The sequence below is a fragment of the Somniosus microcephalus genome, chromosome 5, assembly GCF_052327205.1.
Source record: "Somniosus microcephalus isolate GS21.2 chromosome 5, FLI_Smic_1.0, whole genome shotgun sequence".
Taxonomy (NCBI): Eukaryota; Metazoa; Chordata; class Chondrichthyes; order Squaliformes; family Somniosidae; genus Somniosus; species Somniosus microcephalus.
Window position 1 is genome coordinate 296,730,169 of NC_140991.1, and position 20,336 is coordinate 296,750,504.

A 20,336-nucleotide genomic window follows, 5' to 3' on the forward strand; every position below is an offset into this window, starting at 1 on the left:
GGTCTTGAGGGAAGTGGCGGTAGGGATTGTGGATGCATTGGTAATAATCTTCCAAAACTCCCTGGACTCAACAAAGGTCCCGGCAGACTGGAAAACTGCTAATGTAACACCCTTATTTAAAAAGGGCAGTAGACAGAAGGCTGGAAACTATAGACCGGTTAGCCTAACATCTGTGGTAGGTAAAATTTTGGAGTCCATTATTAAGGAGACAGTAACAGGACATTTGGATAATCATAATTTAATAAGACAAAGTCAGCATGGTTTTATGAAGGGGAAGTCATGTTTGACAAATTTGCTGGAGTTCTTTGAGGAAGTAACATATAGGGTGGATAAAGGTGAACCAGTGGACGTAGTGTATTTAGACTTCCAAAAGGCATTTGACAAGGTGCCACACAAAAGATTATTGCGTAAGGTAAAAAATCACGGGATTGGGGGTAATAATCTGGCATGGATAGAGGATTGGCTATCTAACAGAAGGCAGAGAGTTGGGATAAATGGTTCATTCTCAGGCTGGCAATCAGTAACCAGTGGTGTTCCGCAGGGGTCAATGCTGGGTCCCCAACTCTTTACAATCTATATTAATGATTTGGAGGAGGGGACCGAGTGTAACATATCAAAGTTTGCAGATGATACTAAGATGGGAGGGAAAGTAGCGAGTGAGGAGGACATAAAAAACCTGCAAGGGGACATAGACAGGCTAAGTAAGTGGGCAGAGATTTGGCAGATGGAATACAATACTGGAAAGTGTGAGGTTATGCACTTTGGCAGGAAAAATCGTAGAGCAAGTTATTATCTTAATGGCAAGAAACTGGAAAGTACTGAAGTACAAAGGGATCTGGGGGTCCTGGTGCACGAAACTCAAAAGGTTAGTATGCGGGTGCAGCAAGTGATTAAGAAGGCCAATGGAATGTTGGCTTTCATTGCTAGGGGGATAGAATATAAAAATAGGGAGGTATTGCTTCAGTTGTACAAGGTATTGGTGAGACCGCACCTGGAATACTGCGTACAGTTTTGGTGTCCATACTTAAGAAAAGACATACTTGCTCTCGAATCAGTACAAAGAAGGTTCACTCGGTTAATCCCGGGGATGAGGGGATGGACATATGAGGAGAGGTTGAGTAGATTGGGACTCTACTCATTGGAGTTCAGAAGAATGAGAGGCGATCTTATTGAAACATATAAGATTGTGAAGGGGTTGGATCGGGTGGATGCAGGGAGGATGTTCCAGATGATGGGTGAAACTAGAACTAGGGGGCATAGTCTTAGAATAAGGGGCTGCTCTTTCAAAACTGAGATGAGGAGGAACTACTTCACTCAGAGGGTGATAGGTCCATGGAATATGCTGCCCCAAAAAGCTGTCGAAGCTACATCACTGCATAAATTTAAAACAGAAATAGACAGTTTCCTAGAAGAAAAGGGAATTAAGGGTTACGGGGAGCGGGCAGGAATTTGGACATGAGTCTAGGTTCGGATTGGTCATGGCCCTGTGGGTAGCGGAGCGGGCCCAGGGGCCGTGTAGCCTGATCCTGCTCCTGTTTCGTGTGTCTAATTCTGTTAGATTCAGGAGATAGTCCTGTCATAGTGGATTGGCGGTTAGGATCAGATCAGCCATGATCTTATTGAATGGCGGAGCAGGCTCGAGGGGCCAATTGGCCTACTCCTGCTCCTATTTCTTATGTTCTTATGTTCTTATATGTAGTTACTCCCCCTTCCCATTCTTTATATCTTCTAGTATACTCCTCACTCTGTCAAAAAGGGCACCATCTCTGGTTTACTCATTGTCTTTCTTATATATTTTTAACTGAGTCCAGTGTTTCCACCTTCCTTTACCCCTTCCGGACCCATCTACATGAGCACATGTGTCACTATTCATTAATACTTCATAAGGTCCTGACCATCTGGGTGCTAGCCCTGGTTTGGCTGGTATTATTTCTGCTATCACTTTGCTATCTATTGCTAAGACCTCCTTCTGGTCGTCCCGTGTATCCTGTTCTCGATCCTGTATAATCTGTTGGTCTTTGGCCTCGTCTCTCAAACTATCTGTCCAGATTTATCTTTGGGTAACAGGACAGCCTCTCAAGCAGTCTCCCGGCCGTTTGAGACGGTGCTGCAATTAGTTTATAAGATAACTTCCATTTATCAAATCCTAATTCTCCTTCTATCACTGTGGGGTAATATTAACTCAACATTAAGAAATTTACATTTATTAATGTCCAATATCTTTAACTTCTATTCAGTAATACTGAAGTTGTTGCTTGGTGAACTCAAACAGCTGTCAGTGGAAAGGGTTAACTCCTTCGTAGGCTTTTGAAGGTGGAGCTAAACATTATTGCGTCACTTCACGCAACCCAAAAAACATCCCTGACTGAAAGACAGTTGTGGTTTCACACTTTGATTCAACATGAACATTTGGGCTTCATTGGCCAGATTCCCTCTCTCAATTGCTCGTTTAGCTGCCCATCCTCTTGTGTGCTTTAATTTATTATTACGCACTCTTTGGGTAGGAGAGAGGTTCCTACTCATTCCTTGATTATATTCTTGTTTCTTACGAGTCCTCCTCCTGGTGTCATATATCCCTGCCTACTCCCGCTATCATGTAATCAGACACCACCCCAAACGCATTCCGACTATCTATATAGGTTTACACTGTTTCCTTTGGCTACCCCCCTTTGATCAAATCCTGTATAGGCTGGGCCATTTCTACTTTGTTTCCCGGGCCTGTCTGTTTGTTTAACTTATAATCTGGGGGCCAGTACACTTCATTCGCTTTAGGGTCGACTAAAGCTCCTACTTCTCGCAGTATATCTATCCCTAGGATTGTTCCTTCGGTGTTCTCGCATACCCACAACTGTGTAGGTACTATTATACATCCAATTTCTAGTAAGACTGTTTCGCTCTTATAAGTCCTGATTCTTCATCCACCGATTCCTGCTATACTAACTGAAAGTTTCGTTCGGGGCAAGGGTAAGTCTGTCAATGAGATTGTGGCTCCTGTGTCTATTAACATTTTGCACTGTCGGCCCCCTACCAATGTGTCAACAAACATCCTCGGATCCCCCTCCCCTCTCTGGCGCGGTCCCTTCCTGCTGCCATCCCTAGAAGCTTGCGAGCAATCAAAGCACGCAGCCAGTCCTAATGCCCCTCCCATCTGTTTTTGGGCATTTGTCTCTTCCCTTGTGTCACTATGTATCCTAGGTCGACTACTTCATCCTTCCCTACCTATACCTTTCTACGGTTTAACTCTAGTCCCGCCTTCTATAAGGCTTCCAGTACCATAGTCAATTAAATATTGTAGAGGGACCTGCCACTATCGGATATTCTTGCGGAGTTGAGTTATCTTATTCAATTTGGACTACACCAATTTACATCAACCAGAATTTCACTGTGGCCACAATGAAAGTCTGGTTTTAATAGGTTAATTTACCTCATAACTCCAAGGTTAGATCTTAGACTGAAACTTAATCTCTCGTTAAACAAACTTTTTGTTGCTCTTCTCAGTTTTTACACTCCAGCTTAACTTAAATTGTAATAGGTTTCTTCATTCTGAGGGCACAATCTTATTTGCACATTCTTAAACTTCCAAAATTCAAGACAAGACAAAGGGGTTAAATGCTTTTTCTTTAACACAGAGAAGTGGGTGGAGCTACAACACACAGCAGACATTTCTTTTTCCTAACGGACAGATTTTCAGACAAAGGAATATTGTAACCTCTTAAACATTCCTAATCAGGAAAACATCCACACTCACACATTTTTATACAAACTGTAATTCCAGCATATGTCTAAGGTTCCTTTCACTCAGCAAATCTCTTGTTTTACTTGTCTTGGTACAGATGCTAATAACTTCCATGTTGGTAAAACTTTAAGTTTATCTTTTCCTTCCTTTTTAAATCGGTGACTCAACAGCTTTCCCTAGTTTCCAAATCCCTGTTTGTTTCTTTTTTTCTTGCTGGGGTTTCAAATTGGTTCGCCTGCAAATTAGATCTTTTTCCTCCTTTATCTCTCCCTTCTGTTTCAATTCCATACATTATCTGTTGCCTCTTTATCTTTAGCTCCTCCCCACCAAGCCTTTGGCTCTCTGCACTGTTTTTTTTTATTTTCCAGGAGTCGGGTTATAGAATCCAGGTCCCTTGAGGATTCTTCGTCCACCCTCTTAGTCATAACTAACTGCTACGTTTAATGCGTAATTCATGGTATTGGTGAATTAGGTTTATACACTACGTTGCTCGCCCCTATAGCATTACTCTGATTAATTGCTCACTTCCTGTCAATCATTCTGTTTCGTTAAACACACCAAACCTTTAGTCCCGAGGTTTTGAGTTTTAACCTCTTTGTGACTGTAGGGGTTTTATTTCATTCACTCACCATGGTGCACCCATTCATTCAATTGTTTAGGGAACGCCCTGCCCCTAACTGAGGTTTCGCCACCTCACGGCTTTTAGGGAACGCCCTGCCACTGAGGTTTCGCCGCCTCATGGCTTTTAGGGAACGACCTGCCCCTAACTGAGGTTTCGCCGCCTCACAGCTTTTAGGGAACGCCCTGCCCCTAACTGAGGTTTCGCCGCCTCACGGCTTTTAGGGAACAACCTGCCCCTAACTGAGGTTTCGCCGCCTCACGGCTTTTAAGGATTTCCCGCCTCCCCGGGGTAGGGGTCTTTCCGCCCATCTCGGTTTGCCGCCACATGGCTTAGGGAACGCCCTGTCCCTATCTGGGTTTTACTTTTTAACCACCTTCAATTAAAGGTGTCTTTCTTTTTATAGTTCTTTTATACGTCGATTCTGACTTAACGTCTCGCCAGCGATTAACCCCTAATTTTACAGGTGGTAATTAAAACATACTCACCCGTCTTAAGTTAACACTGTCCGAGAGTCTTGTTCAGATCGCATATCCCATCCTCGTCGCCAATTGATGTAAGCCCCCAAAGTGCGGACCAAGTGATATACATGGTCGACGTCACTGGCTTGTTGTAAGAAAGACAGACCCAATAATTGAAGACAAAACGGTTTATTCAGGCCTGGGGAGCTATGGCTCTTGCGTCCCAACACAAGGCTCCGACTCCACCGAACCGCTTGAGGTTCACACAGTTATACACATTTTCCGAGACCTCCTACTCCAGAGGTCCAATCGATTTAAAAGTCTATACATTAATCACTAACTAGGTGTGTCTAACTTATACAAGGTAGCCTATAACATAAGTTTCACTTTTCACTGCAGGGGCCTGTGGACCCTCTGATTTCTTGGCAATGAGTCATCAGGTCATGTGATTCCTGAGAAACGAGTCATTCTCTCTCTTGACCACTACTGAGTTTCGTTTTTCCAGAAAAGGGTTATGTCAGTGTCTCTTTTTGTAAGTTTCATCTTTCTAAATTGGTATGGTCATTTCTGCAATTAAACATAGAATAATTAGTACATTTCATCTTTACACATTTTGCTGCCGCAATTGCGTTCTACTAAACGTGCCCTGTTACGCTCATTTTTTAATCTTACTTCACTCCTGCCATCCCTGGGCCATGTCCCTAGTCAGAGATACCAGGGCTCAAAGGCTTCAAGTACGAGGACAGGTTGCAGAAACTTGAAGTCTGTATTACCTTGAAGTTTGACGGTTGAGGGATGATCTAATCGAGGTGATTATAAAATGATAAACAGACTCCATAGGGTAGATGCAGAGAAACTGCTTCCTCTGCTGGGGGTTTCCAGAACAAAAGGGCATAACATTAAACTTAGAGCTAGGTCGTTCAGGAGGTATCACTTTTTCACACGAAGGGGAGCGGAAATCTGGCTATCTCTTCTCCAGAAGGCCATGAATGCTAGGTCAATTGGAACTTTCGAGACTTAAATAGATAGATTTTTGTTAGGTAAAGGTATTAAGGTACACGAACAAAGGCGGGTAAATGGAGTTGAGCTACAGATCAGCCATGATCTAACTGACTGGCAGAACAGTCTTGAGAGGCTGCATGGCCTAGTCCTGTTCCTATGTCATGTGGCAAGTCTCCCTATACTAACTGCACTATAATAATAGTAAGGATAGGAAATTCTAGTATATCTCACATACATCTGTCAGCATTGTCTTTGTTGCTTTTCTCCCTGCTGTTGTTTACTTCTGCTTTTTTTTGCATTGCTGATGTGTTTTTCTCAAATCCTTTACACAATGCTCTAGCTGATAGTTTTTGTGTTTCGCTTGCAAGTAGCGGTTCCTCACAACATTCTCACGGCACTGCTAGATTTGGAGGAGAAAAGAGGGGTTCTTCTGGAAGAAAAAGGGGCGCCTGAGGTGTTTGGCAGCCACCGGTCTTTGGAGCAGCCGCTGTGTGTTCGGACTGAGGCCCATCTACCTGGGTGTCTCAGAAGTGTCCCGAGGGAGGCCGTCACCAAGTTCTGCCATCTCCTCCAGCCCAAGCTCCTGACACACTTCACAAAGGGCATTGCTCCACCGCGACTCTAAAGGTGATGACAGTGCCATACTTCCGCTCCACCACATTCTTCAAGCCATCTCGTGGTACATTACACAAATCAGTCTTTTCTCCACTGATGCACAAAATAACTGAAAATCTTGTTTTACCAAGAAAAAATTTTCATCACTTTCTCCAAGAAAGAGAGAGTGTGCAGCATCTACAGAAGCATCACAGGTTGCCCAAACATGTAAGGTGTCGTTGATACCACCACACTTGGGCACCTAATGGAACCTTTCCCCATAGAAAAGCCTTGCATTCCATTACCAGGCACGAGGTCTCAGAAGAGCTGACTCACGCAAGAGAATAAGCTGAGCTCAGCCACAAGGCCTTAGCTTGGCACCAGTCTGCCGCCACTGTTAGAAGATGGAGGCAGAGCGGGCAGGTGGTTGCTGTGGACCAAGGATATCTGCTGGAGCCCTAACCTACTGAACTCATTGAGAACTGACAAACAAGTGCGTACACAGATACCTCAGCGGTGGTGGGACCCTGACAAGGTCTCCAAAATCATTTGTGTCTGATGCACGTTGCATTATCTTGCCATCCTCTATCTGAACATTGGGAAGACAGAAGCCATTGTTTTTGGCTGCTGCACAACCCCTACTCCCTTGTGACTGACTCCATTCGACTCCATGGCCAATCAATCAGGCTGTAAGAAACCTTGATGTCCTATTTGACCCTGATTTGAACATCAACCACCACATCCTGTCCATCGCTAACACCAAAACCACTTATTGCCTCTGAAACATTTCCCACCTCTGTCCCAACAACCTTATTTACAATAACAACAGAAAACACTGGAGATACTCAGTAGGCCAGGCAACATCCGTGGAGAGAGAAACAGAGTTAACGTTTCAGGGCAATGACCTTTCGTCAGAACTGAGAAAAAAGCAGGAAATGAAACAGATTAAAAGGCCAGTTTGGGGGCTGGGAAATGGGGGAGTAGATGAAAGAACAAAAGGGAAGGTCTGTGGGGGGGTGAAGAGACATTAAGAGATATTCAAGGCGAGATGAGATGTAATAGGACAGGTTAAGAAACAAGGGATGGCTCTGGATGAAGTGTGAAATGTGCTGGCAGAATGAAAGACAGCTGCCATGTGGGAGAGAGAAAAAGGAAAAGGCACAAACCAAAAGTGTGGATAAAAAATATATAAAGATATGATAGGAGCCGAGGTTATGATCTGAAATTGTTGAACTCGATATTGAGTCCGGAAGGCTGTAAAGTGCCTAATCGGAAGATGAGGTGCTGTTCCTCGAGTTTACGTTGAGCTTCCGTGGAACAATGCAAGAGGCCGAGAACAGTGAGGTCTGATTGGGAATGGAGCGGTGAATTGAAATGACAGGCGACCGGAAGCTCGGGGTCCCCCTTACGGACTGAACGGAGGTGTTCCACAAACCTTATTCACACATTTGTCACCTACAGACTTGATTATTCCAATGCTCTGCTTGTTGGTCTTCCACTCTTCAAACCTCGTTGTCCGTATCCTGCCCTACACTAAGTCCCGGTCTCCTGTCACCACCGTCCTCACTAACCTACATTGACTCCCTGACCCCCAATGTATTACATTTGAAACCTTCGCCCTAATAGTCCAATCCTTGCGTGGCCTTTCCCCACCTACCTCTGCAGCTTCCTCCAGCCCCGTATCTTTTACTGCACCTTCAGTCAGCTGACTCTGGTGCTTTTGTGCATCATCCCTTGCTTCCTCACCTCCCCCCACCCCCCACCCCACCGCCATTGATAGAAGATCCTTCAGCTGCCTCAGCCCTGCTCATCTGTACACCTCGCCAATTCTCTCCTTCTCTCTCAAGGCTGAACCAGACAGTCCAAAATCTCAACTCTCTGGAAGTGCTGACTGAAAAAACCTTAAAAAATGAAAAGAGTCTGGGATTTATACCTTTGGACCTTATGTCGCTTCAAGGGGATATAGACAAGCTAACTGAGTGGGCAAGAACATGGCAAATGGAATATAATGTGGTGAAATGTGAAGTTATCCACTTTGGTAGGAAAAATAGAAAAGCAGAGTACTTTTTAAATGGCTTGAGATTGGAAAATATTGGTGTTCAGAGGGACCTGGGTGTTCTTGTACACAAATCACTGAAAGTTAACATGCAGGTACAGCAAGCAATTAGAAAAGCAAATGGTATGTTGGCCTTTATTACAAGAGGATTTGAGTATAAGAGTAAAGACGCCTTACTGCAATGTATAGGGCCCTGGTGAGACCACACCTGGAGTATTGTGTACAGTTTTGGTCTCCTTACCTAAGGAAGGATATACTTGCCATAGAGGGAGTGCAACGAAGGTTCACCAGACTGATTCCTGGATGGGGGGATTGTCCTATGAGGACAGATTGAGTAGACTAGGCCTATATTCTCTAGAGTTTAGAAGAATGAGAGGTGATCTCATTTACTGTATAGTAACCTTTTGCGATTCATGCACTAGGACACTCAGATCCCTCTGCATCTCAGAACTCTGCAATCTCTCACCATTTGGATAATATCTCAGCAAATGACTTCCCTGCTCTGCAAAAATTCATGCTCTGCTTGACTCGGCTCTTCCCCTTTTCAGAACCCTACTTCTGCAATCATCTTTTGCAATTCTCCTGCCATCCCTGGGCCATGTCCCTAGTCAGAGATACCAGGGCTCAAAGGCTTCAAGTACGAGGACAGGTTGCAGAAACTTGGTTTGTATTACCTTGAAGTTTGACGGTTGAGGGATGATCTAATCGAGGTGATTATAAAATGAAAAACGGACTCCAAAGGGTAGATGCAGAGAAACTGTTTCCTCTGCTGGGGGTTTCCAGAACAAAAGGGCATAACATTAAACTTAGAGCTAGGTCGTTCAGGAGGAATCACTTTTTCACACGAAGGGGAGCGGAAATCTGGCTATCTCTTCTCCAGAAGGCCATGAATGCTAGGTCAATTGGAACTTTCAAGACTTAAATAGATAGATTTTTGTTAGGTAAAGGTATTAAGGTATACGAACAAAGGCGAGTCAATGGAGTTGAGCTACAGATCAGCCATGATCTAACTGACTGGCAGAACAGTCTCGAGAGGCTGCATGGCCTAGTCCTGTTCCTATGTCATGTGGCAAGTCTCCCTATACTAACTGCACTATAATAATAGTAAGATTAGGAAATTCTAGTATATCTCACATACATCTGTCAGCATTGTCTTTATTGCATTTCTCCCTGCTGTTGTTTACTTCTGCTTTTTTTTGCATTGCTGATGTGTTTCTCTCAAATCCTTTACACAATGCTCCAGCTGATAGTTTTTGTGTTTCGCTTGCAAGTAGCGGTTCCTCACAACATTCTCACGGCACTGCTAGATTTGGAGGAGAAAAGAGGGGTTCCTCTGGAAGAAAAAGTCGCGCCTGAGGCGTTTGGCAGCCACCGGTCTTTGGAGCAGCCGCTGTGTGTTCGGACTGAGGCCCATCTACCTGGGTGTCTCAGAAGACCCCCGAGGGAGGCCGTCACCAGGTTCTGCCATCTCCTCCAGCCCAAGCTCCTGACACACTTCACAAAGGGCATTGCTCCACCGCGACTCTAAAGGTGATGACAGTGCCATACTTCCGCTCCACCACATTCTTCAAGCCACCCCTCGACACATTATCCAAATCAGTCTTTTCTCCCCGATGCATGAAATAACTGAAAATCTTGTTTACCAAGAAAACATTTTCATCACTTTCTCCAAGAAAGAGAGTGTGCAGCATCTACAGCAGCTCACAGGTTGTCCAAACATGTAAGGTGTCATTGATACCACCACACTTGGGCACCTAATGGGACCTTTCCCCATAGGAAAGCCTTGCATTCCATTACCAGGCACGAGATCTCAGAAGAACTGACTCACACAAGAGAATAAGCTGAGCTCAGCCACAAGGCCTTAGCTTGGCACCAGTCTGCCGCCACTGTTAGAAGATGGAGGCAGAGCGGGCAGATGGTTGCTGTGGACCAAGGATATCTGCTGGAGTCCTAATCTACTGAACTCATTGAGAACTGACAAACAAGTGCGTACACAGATACGATGAAGCTCCACCCAAAAACTATTCAGACAGGTCAGCGGTGGTGGGACCCTGACAAGGTCTCCAAAATCATTTGTGTCTGATGCACGTTGCATTATCTTGCCATCCACTATCTGATCATTGGGAAGACAGAAGCCATTGTTTTTGGCTGCTGCACAACCCCCATTCCCTTGTGACTGACTCCATTCGACTCCATGGCCAATCAATCAGGCTGTAAGAAACCTTGATGTCTTATTTGACCCTGATTTGAACATCAACCACCACATCCTGTCCATCGCTAACACCAAAACCACTTATTTCCTCTGAAACATTTCCCACCTCTGCCCCAACAACCTTATTCACACATTTGTCACCGACATACTTGATTATTCCAATGCTCTGCTTGTTGGTCTTCCACTCTTCAAACCTCGTTGTCCGTATCCTGCCCTACACTAAGTCCCGGTCTCCTGTCACCACCGTCCTCACTAACCTACATTGACTCCCTGACCCCCAATGTATTACATTTGAAACCTTCGCCCTAATAGTCCAATCCTTGCGTGGCCTTTCCCCACCTACCTCTGCAGCTTCCTCCAGCCCCGTATCTTTTACTGCACCTTCAGTCAGCTGACTCTGGTGCTTTTGTGCATCATCCCTTGGTTCCCCACCTCCCCCCACCCCACCGCCATTGATAGAAGATCCTTCAGCTACCTCAGCCCTGCTCATCTGTACACCTCGCCAATTCTCTCCTTCTCTCTCAAGGCTGAACCAGAGCGGAGAGAGGAGCGGAGAGAGGTGTGGAGAGAGGAGCGGAGAGAGGAACGGAGAGAGGAGCGGAGAGAGGAGCGGAGAGAGGAGCGCAGACAGGAGCGGAGAGAGGAACGGAGAGAGGAGCGGAGAGAGAAACGGAGAGAGGAGCGGAGAGAGGAACGGAGAGAAGAACGGAGAGAGGAGCGGAGAGAGGAGCGGAGAGGGGAACGGAGACGGGAGCGGAGAGAGGAACGGAGAGAGGAGCGGAGAGAGGAGCGGAGAGAAGAACGGAGAGAGGAACGGAGAGAGGAACGGAGAGAGGAACGGAGAGTGGAGCGGAGAGAGGAGGAACGGAGAGAGGAGCGGAGAGAGGAGCGGAGAGAGGAGCGGAGAGAGGAGCGGAGAGAGGAGCGGAGAGAGGAACGGAGAGAGGAACGGAGAGAGGAGCGGAGAGAGGAGCGGAGAGAGGAGCGGAGAGAGGAACGGAGAGAGGAGCGGAGAGAGGAGCGGAGAGAGGAGCGGAGAGAGGAACGGAGAGAGGAGCGGAGAGAGGAGCGGAGAGAGGAACGGAGAGAGGAGCGGAGAGAGGTGCGGAGAGAGGTGCGGAGAGAGGAGCGGAGAGAGGAGCGGAGAGAGGAGCGGAGAGAGGAACGGAGAGAGGAGCGGAGAGAGGAACGGAGAGAGGAACGGAGAGAGGAACGGAGAGAGGAACGGAGAGAGGAACGGAGAGAGGAACGGAGAGAGGAGCGGAGAGAGGAGCGGAGAGAGGAGCGGAGAGAGGAAAGGAGAGAGGAAAGGAGAGAGGAACGGAGGGAGGAGCGGAGGGAGGAAAGGAGAGAGGAACGGAGAGAGGAACGGAGAGAGGAACGGAGAGAGGAACGGAGAGAGGAACGGAGAGAGGAACGGAGAGAGGAGCGGAGAGAGGAGCGGAGAGAGGAGCGGAGAGAGGAACGGAGAGAGGAACGGAGAGAGGAGCGGAGAGAGGAAGGGAGAGAGGAAGGGAGAGAGGAACGGAGAGAGGAGCGGAGAGAGGAGCGGAGAGAGGAGCGGAGAGAGGAGCGGAGAGAGGAGCGGAGAGAGGAGCGGAGAGAGGAGCGGAGAGAGGAGCGGAGAGAGGAAGGGAGAGAGGAAGGGAGAGAGGAACGGAGAGAGGAGCGGAGAGAGGAGCGGAGAGAGGAACGGAGAGAGGAACGGAGAGAGGAGCGGAGAGAGGAGCGGAGAGAGGAGCGGAGAGAGGAGCGGAGAGAGGAGCGGAGAGAGGAGCGGAGAGAGGAGCGGAGAGAGGAGCGGAGAGAGGAACGGAGAGAGGAGCGGAGAGAGGAGCGGAGAGAGGAGCGGAGAGAGGAGCGGAGAGAGGAGCGGAGAGAGGAGCGGAGAGAGGAACGGAGAGAGGAGCGGAGAGAGGAGCGGAGAGAGGAACGGAGAGAGGAGCGGTGAGAGGAACGGAGAGAGGAACGGAGAGAGGAGCGGAGAGAGGAGCGGAGAGAGGAACGGAGAGAGGAACGGAGAGAGGAACGGAGAGAGGAACGGAGAGAGGAGCGGAGAGAGGAGCGGAGAGAGGAAGGGAGAGAGGAACGGAGAGAGGAACGGAGAGAGGAGCGGAGAGAGGAGCGGAGAGAGGAACGGAGAGAGGAGCGGAGAGAGGAGCGGAGAGAGGAACGGAGAGAGGAGCGGAGAGAGGAGCGGAGAGAGGAGCGGAGAGAGGAACGGAGAGAGGAACGGAGAGAGGAACGGAGAGAGGAGCGGAGAGAGGAGCGGAGAGAGGAAGGGAGAGAGGAACGGAGAGAGGAGTGGAGAGAGGAGCGGAGAGAGGAACGGAGAGAGGAGCGGAGAGAGGAGCGGAGAGAGGAGCGGAGAGAGGAGCGGAGAGAGGAACGGAGAGAGGAACGGAGAGAGGAGCGGAGAGAGGAACGGAGAGAGGAGCGGAGAGAGGAACGGAGAGAGGAAAGGAGAGAGGAGCGGAGAGAGGAGCGGAGAGAGGAAAGGAGAGAGGAACGGAGAGAGGAGCGGAGAGAGGAATGGAGAGAGAAACGGAGAGAGGAACGGAGAGAGGAGCGGAGAGAGGAATGGAGGGAGAAACGGAGAGAGGAACGGAGAGAGGAGCGGAGAGAGGAGCGGTGAGAGGAATGGAGAGAGGAACGGAGAGAGGAACGGGGAGAGGAGCAGAGAGAGGAATGGAGAGAGGAACGGAGAGAGGAACGGGGAGAGGAGCGGAGAGAGGAACGGAGAGAGGAGCGGAGAGAGGAACGGAGAGAGGAACGGAGAGAGAAACGGAGAGAGGAACGGAGAGAGGAGCGGAGAGAGGAACGGAGAGAGGAGCGGAGAGAGGAGCGGAGAGAGGAGCGGAGAGAGGAACGGAGAGAGGAGCGAGGAACGGAGAGAGGAGCGGAGAGAGGAGCGGAGAGAGGAGCGGAGAGAGGAAGGGAGAGAGGAGCGGGATAAGCAGCGGGAGGAGAGGGATCAGCTGCGGGAGGAGCGGGATCAGCGGCGGGAGGAGCGGGATCAGCGGCGGGAGGAGCGGGATCAGCGGCGGGAGGAGCGGGATCAGCGGCGGGAGGAGCTGGATCAGCGGCGAGAGGAGCGGGATCAGTGGCAAGAGGAACAGGATCAATGGCAGGAGGAGCGGGATCAGCGGCGGGAGGAGCGGGATCAGCGGCGAGAGGAGCGGGATCAGCAGTGGGAAGAGCGGGATCAGCGGCGGGAGGAGCGGGATCAGCGGCGGGAGGAGCGGGATCAGCGGCGGGAGGAGCGGGATCAGCGGTGGGAGGAGCGGGATCAGCGGCAGGAGGAGCGGGATCAGCGGCGGGAGGAGCGGGATCAGCGGCGGGAGGAGCGGGATCAGCGGCAGGAGGAGCGGGATCAGCGGCAGGAGGAGCGGGATCAGCAGCGGGAGGAGCGGGATCAGCGGCGGGAGGAGCGGGACCAGCAGCGGGAGGAGCGGGATCAGCGGCGGGAAGAGCAGGATCAGCGGGGTTATAAAGAGCCTTCAAACAGAAAAATCAAGGAATGACGTCACCGGGCTGCAGGTAGGTGATTGGTTGGTGAGTATCAGTTTTTTTAGTCTCTAAGCTAGCTAAGAAACTGTAAATTGCTATAACTTTACTTTATTAAATTAGTAATTAAAACTAGATAAACCAATTAAGTAATAAAACTTAAATAATTGATTAAAAATAATTAAAATATGATTAGCTAATCAAATAAATAAAGAAGGTTAGACAGAGATGGCAGGGCAGGTGATGTGCCGTAACTGCAGCATGTGGGAGTTGGTGGAGACCAGCAAGATCCCGAGCAACCACATCTGCAGTAAGTGTCTGCAGCTCGAGGAACTTCGGCTCAGAATAGTTGAGCTGGAGTCCGAGCTGCAGACATCGGGGGCATCAGGGAGGGGGAGAGTGGTGAACCTGTGGAATTCTCTACCACAGAAGGCAGTAGAGGCCAATTCATTAAATATATTCAAGAAGGAGTTAGATATATTTCTTAAGGCTAAAGGGATCAAGGGATATGGAGAGAAGGCAGGGACAGGGTACTGAATTTGGATGATCAGCCATGATCTCATTAAATGGCGGAGCAGGCTCAAGGGGCCGAATGGCCTACTCCTGCTCCTATCTTCTATGTTTCTATGTAAGTTACCTGGACACTATGTTCCAGGAGGCAGTCACGCCCCATAGGTTAAGTAGTACTTTATAGAGTTCGTCAATGGTCAGGAACAGGAGGGTGTGACTGTGAGTCAGGAAGGTATGGGGACCCAGGATGTAATGATGGAGGAGCCTCAGCTCTTGTCTTTGACCAACAGGTATGAGGTATTCGCTACCTGTGTGGATGAGAACAAGGACGGCAGGGTGGATGAGCAAACTGACCATGGCACCGTGTTGCAGGAGGCCATTCAAGTGGGGGGAGTGAAAGGGAATGTAGTTATGGTAGGGGACAGTATAGTCAGGGGGATACTGTTCTCTGCAGCCGCAACCGTGAGTTCCGAAGGCTGTGTTGCCTGCCCGGTGCCAGGGTTAAGGATATCTCGTCGCGACTGGAGAAGAACGTGGAATGGGAAGGGGAGGATCTAGTGGTCGTGGTCCACGTAGGAACCAACGGCATAGGTAGAACTAGGAATGAGGTTCTGCTGAAGGAGTTTGAGCAGCTAGGGTCCATATTATAAAGCAGAACCTCAAAAGTAATAATCTCTGGATTGTTACCTGAACCACATGCAAATTGGCATAGGGACAGACAGATCAGAGAGTTACATTCGCTGCTCACGATGCGGTTTCCTCTACATTGGGGAGACCAAACGCAGATTGGGTGACCACTTTGCGGAACACCTCCGTTCAGTCCGTAAGGGTGACCCCGAGCTTCCGGTCGCCTGTCACTTTAATTCTCCACTCCATTCCCACTCGGACCTCACCGTCCTTGGCCTCTTACACTGTTCCAATGAAGCTCAACGTAAGCTCGAGGAACAGCACCTCATCTTTCGATTAGGCACTTTACAGCCTTCTGGACTCAATATAGAGTTCAACAATTTCAGATCATAACCTCGGCCCCTATCTTTTTTTTCCATTTTTTTTTTCTCTCACATGGCAGCTGCCTTTCTTTCTGTCAGTGCCATTTACACTTCATCTAGAGTCATCTTTTGTTTCTTAACTTGTCCCACTACCATCTCCTTTTGCCTCGCACCATCATCCCTTTTGTCTCTTAATCTCTCCTGCCTTCCATCCTATCACAGACTTTCCCTTTTGTTCTTTCCTCCCCTCCCCCCTTTCCCTGCCCCTACACTTGCTTAAAAACCTGTTCCATCTCCAGCTTTTTCCAGTTCTGACGAAGGGTCATCGACCTGAAACGTTAACTCTGTTTCTCTCTCCACAGATGCTGCCTGACCTGCTGAGTATTTCCGGCATTTTCTGTTTTTATTTCAGATCAGAGAGTTAAATGTTTGGCTCAGAGATTGGTGTGGGAGGAAGGGGTTTCGATTCATGGGACACTGGCATCAGTACTGGGGAAAGAGGGAGCTGTTCCACTTAAACCAGGCTGGGACCAGTGCCCTGGCAAATCGAATAACTAGGGTGGTAGATAGGGCTTTAAACTAATGATGTGGGGAGGGTGGGAGGATTCAGTAAATGGCAAATTCAAAAGCAGTAAGAGAAATGTCAAGGCTGTAGAGCAGGGTAGTGATCTGGGTAAAGATAAGCAGAGTGGGTCAGGAAATGACAGAGAGATTAATAAAGGTATTAGGGCACCAGTGACTAAAGTGACATCAGGCAGCAATAGAAAAAAGTTAAAGCTAAAGGTACTATATTTGAATGCATGAAGTATTCACTTCAAAATAGATGAATTAATAGCACAGATAGAAATAAATGGGTTTGATTAAATAGCCATTACAGAGACGTGATTGCAGAGTGACGGAGGTTGGGAACTAAATATTCCAGGATATTTGACTTTTAGAAGAGACAGGCAGAATGGAATAGGAGGATGGGTAGCCCTGATAATAAAGGAAGGGATAAAGACAGTGGAGAGAAAGGATCTTGGCTCGGAAAAACAAAATGTAGAATCAGTTTGGGTGGAGCTAAGAAACAACAAAGGGATCTGAATTGCATTAAGCTTTTTGAAATGATAATCCAGGACAAAATTAACAGTCACTTGGACAAGTGTGGATTAATTAAGGAAAGCCAGCACGGATTTGTTAAAGGCAAATCATGTTTAACTAACTTGATTGAGTTTTTTGATGAGGTAACAGAGAGAATTGATGAGGGCAATGTGGTTGATGTGGTGTACATAGACTTCCAAAAGACGTTTGATAAAGTGCCACATAATAGGCTTGCCAGCAAAGTTGAAGCCCATAGAATAAAAGGGACAGTGGCAGCATGGATACAAAATTGGCTAAGTGACAAGAAACAGAGAGTAGTGGTGAAAGGTTGTTTTTTGGACTGGAGGAAGGTACACAGTGGTGTTCCCCAGGGGTCGGTACTAGGACCACTGCTTTTCTTGATGTATATTAATGACTTAGACTTGGGTGTACAGGGCATCAGTGAGCAGGTTATTGGTGAGTAAGTGCCGCTTGATAGCACTATTCTATTATAACAGCCACATTCTCCAAACTCCTCAAGATTTTTACTAACGCACTTTACTCTTTCTTGCAGGAGAAGGTGACACACATCATCAGGCCTCCACTGGAGGTAGAAGAGCCGATCTGCACACCCTCTCCCCCTTGGAGAGCGTGCGGGCCAGCATGGGAGGGGCAGAGCAGAGGCTGTGGTCACTGCTGACTCTGGAGGAGACACCACGCAGGGTTCCTTTATACCTAATCCTCTTTGTCTCTTCTGACTTCTCCCTCACCCCACAAACTCTGCTTGACATAGGACAGAACATAGGTACAGGAGTAGGCCATTCAGCCACTCCAGCCTATTCCTCCATTCAACGTGACTGCAGTGTGTACCATCTACAAGATGCACTGCAGCAACTCGCCAAGGTTTCTTCAGCAGCATCTCCCAAACCTGCAACCTCTACTACCAAGAAGGACAGGGCAGCAGGCGCATGGGAACACTAAGTTCCCCTCCAAGTCACACACCATCCTGACTTGGAAAATATTGCTATTCATTCATCATCACTGGGTCAAAATCCTGGAACTCCCTCCCTAACAGCAATGTGGGAGTACCTTCACCACACGGACTGCAGCAGTTCAAGAAGGCAGCTCACCACCACCTTCTCAAGGGCAATTAGGGATGGGCAATAAATGCTGGCCTTGCCAGCGACACCCACACCCCAATGAACAAATAATTTTTTTTTAAATAGCTGACGGTGTGTGTATGAGTTGTGAGTTGTTGGTAAGTGAGGATTGTAATAGTGGTGAGTGTGTGAGCATGAGGAGAAGGAGGTTTAGCGAAGTGTGGTTACTGATTATAGGAGGGTGCAGTGCCGTGGGGGAGGGCAGTGTTGAGCGTGTTGTCAGCGTTGTCAGTAATGAGGCTGTGACCGCAGAACTTGGTGAAGACGGAGTTTGGTAAATCTGCTGAACAGAATGAAAATGGAAATTTGTTGAGTGGGAATTCGGTGCAGAGGGGGAAGGAGGTGCTACATAATTTAAACCAAAGGCACAGAAAATATATAAATAATCTGAGTAATTAGGTGTAAGGGGATAAAATTAAAATTAGCCAAGTAGAGGATACCAACATTAAAGGGATCTGAATTACATTAAATAAAAATCTGGCATACATAAATAATAAAATAATAAATAGGAGTAAGGAGATAAAAAAATCTTATATATGGGGGTGCCCGGTGGTGCCGAGGCTTTTTTGAGGGCATGTTGTTTTTGGAAGAGAGAGAGAGAGAGAGAGCGAGTGGGGGAAAGAGAGGGAGGGAGCGAGTGGGGGGAAGAGAGGGAGGGAGCGAGTGGGGGGAAGAGAGGGAGGGAGCGAGTGGGGGGAAGAGAGGGAGGGAGCGAGTGGGGGGAAGAGAGGGAGGGAGCGAGTGGGGGGAAGAGAGGGAGGGAGCGAGTGGGGGGAAGAGAGAGAGAGAGCGAGTGGGGGAAGAGAGAGAGAGAGCGAGTGGGAGGAAGAGAGAGAGCGAGTGGGGGGAAGAGAGAGAGCGAGTGGGGGGAAGAGAGAGAGCGAGCGACTGGGGGGGAAGAGAGAGAGCGAGCGACTGGGGGGGGGAAAGAGAGAGAGCGAGCGACCGGGGGGAAAAGAGAGAGCGAGCGACCGGGGGGAAGAGAGAGAGCGAGCGACCAGGGGGAAGAGAGAGAGCGAGCGACCGGGGGGAAGAGAGAGAGCGAGCGACCGGGGGGAAGAGAGAGAGCGAGCGACCGGGGGGAAGAGAGAGAGCGAGAGGCCGGGGGGAAGAGAGAGAGCGAGAGGCCGGGGGGAAGAGAGAGAGCGGGAGACTGGGAGGAAGAGAGAGAGCGAGAAACTGGGGGGAAGAGAGCGAGCGAGAGACTGGGGGGAAGAGAGAGAGCGAGAGACTGGGGGGAAGAGAGAGAGAGCGAGAGACTGGGGGGAAGAGAGAGAGCGAGAGACTGGGGGGAAGAGAGAGAGCGAGAGACTGGGGGAAGAGAGAGAGCGAGAGACTGGGGGGAAGAGAGAGAGCGACTGGGGGGGAAGAGGAAGGGGAAGGGGGAAGAGGAAGGGGAAGGGGGAAGAGGAAGAGGAAGGGGAAGGGGGACCAAGGGGATGGGAGGGGGAGGGAATGGGGAGAGAAGGGGGGAGGGAAGGAGGGAAAGGGGGGAGGGAAGGAGGGGAGGGAATGGGGAGGGAATGGGGGGAGGGAATGGGGAGGGAAGGGGGGGAGCCCGGCGTTGCCAAGGCTTTTTTGTAAAACGGCAGTTTACCGGGCCGCACGGTTTACGGCCGGCCGCTGCCGCTCCCCCGCTCTGTGTCTCGGGCCGAGCGGTTGTGAGGCCCGGCCCGAGTGACCCCAACTCACCTCCCGGGCCGGGAGCGGGATACTGTGCCGGAGCCGCACTGTGGGGGTTTGTTGTGCTGGTGCTGTCGCTGTCGGTATTTTTAAAATGGCGGTGACGTTTCGGGAGGCTGCAGGATTAGGCCCGCCCACACATGGAATGAAACGCCCCCCATGATGCAAGAGAGAGAGAGAGAGACTGGGGGGAGATGAGAGAGAGACGGGGAGAGAGAAAGAGTAGAGAGACTGGGGGGAGAGAGGCAGAGAGAGAGAGACGGGGAGATAGAGAGAGACTGGGGCGATAGAGAGAGAGACTGAGGGGGGAGAGAGAGAGTAGAGAGACTGGGGGCAGAGAGAAGGGAGAGACTGGGGAGAGAGAGAGAGAGAGACTGAGGGGGGAGAGAGAGAGCGACTCGGGGAGAGTGAGAGACTGGGAGAGAGAGAGAGTAGAGAGACTGGGGGGAGAGAGAGGAGAGAGACTGGGGAGAGAGAGAGAGACTGGGGGAGAGAGAAGAGAGAGACTGGGGGAGAGAGAGAGAGACTGGGGGAGAGAGAGAGAGAGAGACTGGGGGAGGGAGAGAGAGAGAGACGGGGGAAGGGAGAGAGAGAGAGATAAAGAGACTGGGAGACAGAGAGAGAGATAGAGAGATGGGGAGCGAGAGAGAGATTGGGGGGAGAGAGAGAGAGACTGGAGGAGGGAGAGACTGGAGGAGAGAGAGAGACGGAGAGAGAGAGAGACTGGAGGAGGGAGAGTCTGGAGGAG

General features: G+C 49.3%; 1 long non-coding RNA gene across 1 annotated transcript; it reads right to left on the reverse strand.

Moving 5' to 3' along the window:
* Positions 1–4,989: 4,989 nt before the first annotated feature.
* LOC147117832 (uncharacterized) lies at positions 4,990–19,897 on the reverse strand. The gene is made up of 2 exons (XR_015078538.1): positions 19,503–19,897; positions 4,990–5,383 (listed from the first exon to the last, which is right to left on the reverse strand). It is a non-coding gene; the product is annotated as an uncharacterized LOC147117832 (long non-coding RNA).
* Positions 19,898–20,336: the final 439 nt, after the last annotated feature.